Source organism: Delphinapterus leucas, chromosome 9, assembly GCF_059928025.1.
Source record: "Delphinapterus leucas isolate spDelLeu-1000000601 "Yukka" chromosome 9, BTC_Dleu_Yukka2, whole genome shotgun sequence".
Lineage (NCBI taxonomy): Eukaryota > Metazoa > Chordata > Mammalia > Artiodactyla > Monodontidae > Delphinapterus > Delphinapterus leucas.
In genome coordinates, this window is record NC_143137.1 from 49,634,052 (window position 1) to 49,640,471 (window position 6,420).

Below are 6,420 nucleotides of genomic sequence, written 5' to 3' on the forward strand. Positions count from 1 at the left end.
TACTCCACACCAGAGCCTTGCACTAGATCTGGGACAAACACAACAGAGAAAGGGTTGGGCAGCTTCTGAGCAGAACTGAAGCTGCCTGTGTAGGCAGTTCATAGGACCTCACTTGCTTCAGCATCACCTCCTTTGAGGCAGGGCTCACACTCACGAGCAATGGATCCTACTGAACCCAACCCTCAGGGCTTCTAATCCAACAACTGGGGGGGGGCAGACCCCACCCCTGCCAGGGTGGCAAGAGAGGAAGCCCCATCTCATATCCTGCACAGGCTCTAGATACTACAACACCTACCACACCCCCTGTCCAGGGGATAACAGCCAGCACACCCTAAGGAAAGACGTGACTGGTGTCCATACCGAAACCAGCCCTTGCATGAAAACGCGGGACATACGTAGTCTACACAGGGATGTTCTCACATAAAAACACCCTTTCAAGACCACAGCAGATAACTGTTTCTCTTAAATTCATAGAGACAGAGAAAGTTAAGTAAAATGAAAAGGCAGAGGAACTACACCCAATCAAAAGAACAAGAGAAATCCTCTGAAAGAACAAATTATGAAACAGAGCTCATCTGTCTACTAGACCCCAAGTTCAAAAAGGTGGTAATAAAAATGCTAACCGAACTAAGAAAGATTATCAATAGAAACACAGATCACTGTAACAGGAACTAGAAACTATAAACATGAACCAATAAAAAATAGACAATTCCATTGCTGAGATAAAAACCAATCTAGAAGCAATGAATAGCAGACTAAATGACACAGAAGAATGAATACGTGATCTGGAAGGTAGGATAATGCAAATCACCCAATCAGAACAGCAGACAGAAAGACAAATAAAAAAAAAAAAAAGAAAGAAAGCAACATATAAGATCTATGGGATAATATAAAACATGCCAACCTATGCATAATAGGGGTTCCAGAAGGAGAAGAGAGAGGGAAGGGGATCAAAAAATGTATTTGAAAAAATTATGGCTGAAAACTCCTCAAACCTAAAGAAGGAAACAGATATCCAGGTACAGGAAGCACAGAGAGTCCCAAACAAGACGAACCCAAAAAGACCAAGACACATTATAATTAAAATGGCAAATGTTAAAGAGAGGATTCTAAAGACAGCAAGAGAAAAACAAAGAGTCAGTTACAAGGGAACCCCCATAAGGCTATCTGTTGATTTCTCTGCAGAAACTTTGCAGGCCAGAAGAGAGTGGCAGGATATATTCAAAAAGCCTGCAACCTAGGATATTCTACCCATCAAGATTAGCATTTAGAATAGGAGAGGTAAAGAGTTTCTCAGACAAGCAAACACTAAAAGAATTCAGCAATACTAAATTTACACTAAAAGAAATATTGAAGGGTCTTCTCTAAATAGGAAAGAAGGGCATCCAGCTGCAAGATTGGCCTGTCCATCCTCAACAGCGACCTGGCCAGTTTAGGGGCCGATTATCTGTACCTGGATGCATTTTGTTCCCAACATCACCTTTGGTCACCCTGTGGTACAAAGCCTCCGAAAGCAGCTAGGCCAGGACCCTTTCTTTCTTTCTTTCTTTTTTTTTTTTTTGCGGTACGCGGACCTCTCATTGTTGTGGCCCCTCCCGTTGCGCAGCACAGGCTCCGGACACGCAGGCTCAGTGGCCATGGCTCACGGGCCCAGCCGCTCCGCGGCATGTGGGATCTTCCCCGACCGGGGCACGAACCCGTGTCCCCTGCATCGGCAGGCGGACTCTCAACCACTGCGCCACCAGGGAAGCCCAGGACCCTTTCTTTGACATGCACACGATGGTGTCCAGGCCGGAACAGTGGGTAAAACCAATGGCTGTAGCAGGAGCCAATCAATATACTTTTCATCTCGAGGCTACTGAGAACCCGGGGGCTTTGATCAAAGACATTCGGGAGAATGGAATGAAGGTTGGCCTTGCTATCAAACCAGGAACTACAGTTGAGTATTTGGCACCATGGGCTCATCAGATAGATATGGCCTTGGTTATGACAGTGGAAGCTGGGTTTGGAGGGCAGAAATTCATGGAAGATATGATGCCAAAGGTTCACTGGTTGAGGACCTGGTTCCCGTCTTTGGACATTGAGGTTGATGGTGGAGTAGGTCCTGACACCATCCATAAATGCACAGAGGCAGGAGCTAACGTGATTGTATCTGGCAGTGTCATTATGAGGACAGAAGACCCCAGATCTGTGATCAACCTGTTAAGAAATATTTGCTTAGAAGCTGCTCAGAAACGTTCTCTCGATCGATGGAACCACAAGGAGTCCAGTGTTTCTGCTTACGAGATCTCCTTTTTACTGGAAAACAAGAATATTACCTACCAAATCGTACCACAGTTGAGGCAGTGCTGCTTTTCTGAGCAATTATTCATTCCAGTGACTAAAATCCATTTTGCAGAATGTTCCAAGTGGTTAGAAATTGGTGTGTATTACATTTTCAGTGATGCAATTTAAAGATTAGTGTGGTAAAATACCATTTTTACTGGGAGACTTGATTTTTATAAAGAGTAAAAATATGGGTATATCAAGGTTATGAACAGAAATGTGTCTTAATGCCTAAGAAAGGCATATTAGCTACTATGAAAAAAATTTTTTTTCTGAATTTCTAAAAAGAATTTTCTTTGCTTCTTGGCTTTTCTGAAAGCAAAGGAAGTCCGGTTTTTCCTGTTTCATGTCATTTTTGACTTGTGTGTGTGTGTGATAACTAAGTTGGGATCTGGCTGGGATGGCTCTTCTAGCTTCAAAAACATCTTTTTTACTTTGCACCTTATATTTGATACATAAAAAAACAATGTATTATGAAGTCCAGGGATTTTCAGGTCGTCTGTTGTAAAACGCAGGCACAAGTTTTATCAGGGTGTTTTCTTCGTTAGCTTTGCTCTAGGGGCAGGTTATTCAGTGGTTCTTCCCCCAAGCCCCACCCACCCTCCACCAACCCCATTTCCCCTTTTTCTTAATCACACCCGCTATTCTTAAGTACATAAGATGTTTTCCTAGCTCTATGCTAAAAGGAAAGGAAGGCCTCTATTTGGAAGTAATATTAAGTTGAATCCTGACTCTCTTCCCCTTTCTATTTGTTTGACCTTAGCAAACCAATCCAACCAACCTCTCTGAGCTGATTATTAACTGATTTATATATTGAATATAATCATAACAACAGTGGGGGGTTGTGTTGAGGATTAAGAGATACTATTAATTATATATGTAAAGCTTCCACTACTATTCCTAGAATTGTAGGGTAGTAGAATTTGAGAATGCTCAATACAAAGTAGCTATCATATAAATTTATGCTTCGTAGATTATAAAGTATGTTGATATAATCTCATTAAACCTACAAATCAGTCCTAAAAAAAAAAAAAAAAGGAAAGAAGCAAGACTCTATAAGAAAGGGAAAGTCACAATAGAAAAGGCAATATATGAAAGGATTGAAGATCACTTAAATAAGCCAGTACCAAGATTAAAAAATAATTAAAATTATAAAAGAGGTTATAACCACAATAAACAGTAAAAGGATAAGCATGAAAATGTAAAATAGGATGTCAAAATCACAAAATGTAGGAGAGGGGAGTATAAAATGTAGATCTTTTAGAATGTGTCTGAACTTAAATGACTATTCGTTTAAAGCAAGAAGATATAGTTATGGGTCAACATACTTGAAATCTATGGTAAACACAAATGAAAAACATACAATAGCTTCACAAAAACCAAAAAAGAAAGGAACTCAAGTATACAAAAGAAAATCATCAAATCACAAAAAGAAAAACAAAAAGAAGAATAAATGAAAAAAGAAGAACTACAAAAGCAACTGGAAAACAAGGATTAAAATGGCAGTAAGTATATACCTATCAATAATTACTTTAAATGTCAATGGACTAAATGCTCCAATCAAAAGACACAGAGTGGCAGATTGGATACAAAAACAAGAACCTACAATGTGCTGCCTATAAGAGACTCACTTCAGGGCAAAAGTTACACACAGACTGAAAGTAAGGGCATAGAAAAATATATTTCATGCAAATAGAAATGACAAGAAAGTGGGAGTAGCAAAACTCATATCAGACAAAATAGACTATAAAACAAAGGCCATAAAGAAAGACAAAGAAGGCATTATATAATGATAAAGCGATCAATACTAGAAGAGGATATTACACTCGTTAACATATATGCACCCAATATAGGAGCACCTAAATATATAAAACGAATACTAACAGACGTAAAGGCAGAAATTGACAATGATACAATAACAACAGGAGACTTTAACACCCCACTAACATCAATGGACAGATCATCCATACAGAAAATCAACAAGGCAACAGAGGTCCTAAAAGATACAATAAACCAGTTGGAATTAATTGATATCTACAAGACACTACATTCAAAAAACACAGAATACACATTCTTTTCAACTGCTCATGGAACATTATCTAGGATAGACCATATACTAGGTCACAAAATAAGCCTCAACAAATTTAAGAGGGCAGAAATTATTTCAAGCTTCTTTTCTGACCACAATGGAATGAAACTGGAAATCAACCACAGAAAGAAAAATGAGAAAAAAACGAACATGTGGAGACTAAACAACATGTTACTAAAAGAAACCAACAGGTCAGCAGTAAAACCAAGGAAATCAGAAAATACCTCGAGACAAATGAAAATGAAAACACCACTTTACAAAATCTATGTTTTGCAGCAAAAGCAGTTCTAAGAGGGAAGTTCATAGTGATACAGACCTTCCTCAAGAAACAAGAAAAATCACAAAGACCACAAAAGACCTAGAATTGCCAAAGCAATCCTGAGGAAAAAGAACAAAGCTGGAGGTATAACTCTTCCAGACTTTGGACTATACTACAAAGATACAGTAATCAAAACAGTGTGATATTGGCACAAAAACAGACATATGGATCAATGGAATAGAATAGAGAGCCCCAAATAAACCCACACATCTAGGATCAATTAATCTATGACAAAGGAGGCAAGAGTATACGATGGGAAAGACAGTCTCTTCAGCAAGTGATGTTGGGAAAGCTGGACAGCCACATGTAAATCAAGGAAATTAGAACATTCCCTCACACCACATTCAAGAATAAACTCAAAATGGCTTAAAGACCTAAATATAAGACATGACACTATAAAACTCCTAGAAGAGAACACAGGCAAAACATTCTCTGACATAAATTGTAGCAATATTTTCTTAGATCAGTCACCCAAGGCAAAAGAAATAAAAGCAAAAATAAACAAATGGAACCTAATCAAAGTTAAAAGCTTTTGCATAGCAAAGGAAACCATCCAAAAACAAAAAGACAACCTACAGAATAGGAGAAAATATTTGCAAACAATATGACTGACAAGGGGTTAATATGCAACATATGTAAACAGCTCATACAACTCAGAATCAAAAAAGCAAACAACCCAATTGAAAAATGGGCAGAAGACCTAAATAGACATTTTTCCAAAGACATACAGAAGGCCAATAGGCACATGAAAAGATGCTCAACATTGCTAATCATCAAAGAAATGCAAATCAAAACCACCGTGAGGTATCACCCACACCGGTCAGAAAGGCTTTCATCAAAAAGTCTACAGATAATAAACGCTGGAGAGGATGTGGAGAAAAGAGAACCCTCATATACCATTGGTGAGAATGTAAATTGATGCAGCCACTATGAAAAACAGCATGGAGGTTCTTTAAAAAAACAAAAATAGACCTACCATATGATCCAGCAATCCTACTCCTGGGTATATATCTGGAAAAAACAAAAACTCTAATTTGAAAAGATACGTGCACCCCAGTGTTCACAGTAGCACTATTTACAATAGCCATGACATGGAAACAAACCAGTGTCTATCAACAGATGGTTGCTTTAGGAAGATGTGGTATATATATATGTATATATGGACTATTACTCAGCCATAAAAAGAATGAAATATTGCCATTTGCAGCAACATGGATGGACCTAGAGAATACCATACTAAGTAGGTCAGTCAGAGAAAGACAAATAATATATCACTTATATGTGGAATCTAAAAAATAATACAAATGAATTTATATACAAAACAGAAACAGACTCATAGACATAGAAAACAAACTTATGGTTACCAAAGGGGAGAGGGAAGGCGGGGGAGGGATAAATAAGGAGTATGGGATTAACAGATACACAGTATTATATATAAAATAGAAAAGCAACAAGGATTTACTGTATAGCACAGGGAAGTTCGATATCCTGTAATAACCTATAATGGAATATAATCAGAAAAAATAACTGAATCACTTTGCTGTATACCTGAAACTAACACAGTATTATAAATCTACTATAATTCAATTAAAAAAACAGGGGAGAGGATCAGCAGGTGGTAGGTCCATTTGTGCCACAATCTATAAACACTTAATAACTGAATAAAAACATTTCTAATAAACTTCTC

General features: G+C 38.1%; 1 pseudogene; it reads left to right on the plus strand.

Moving 5' to 3' along the window:
* Positions 1–1,734: 1,734 nt before the first annotated feature.
* Positions 1,735–4,349, plus strand: LOC111182490 (ribulose-phosphate 3-epimerase pseudogene; annotated as a pseudogene).
* Positions 4,350–6,420: the final 2,071 nt, after the last annotated feature.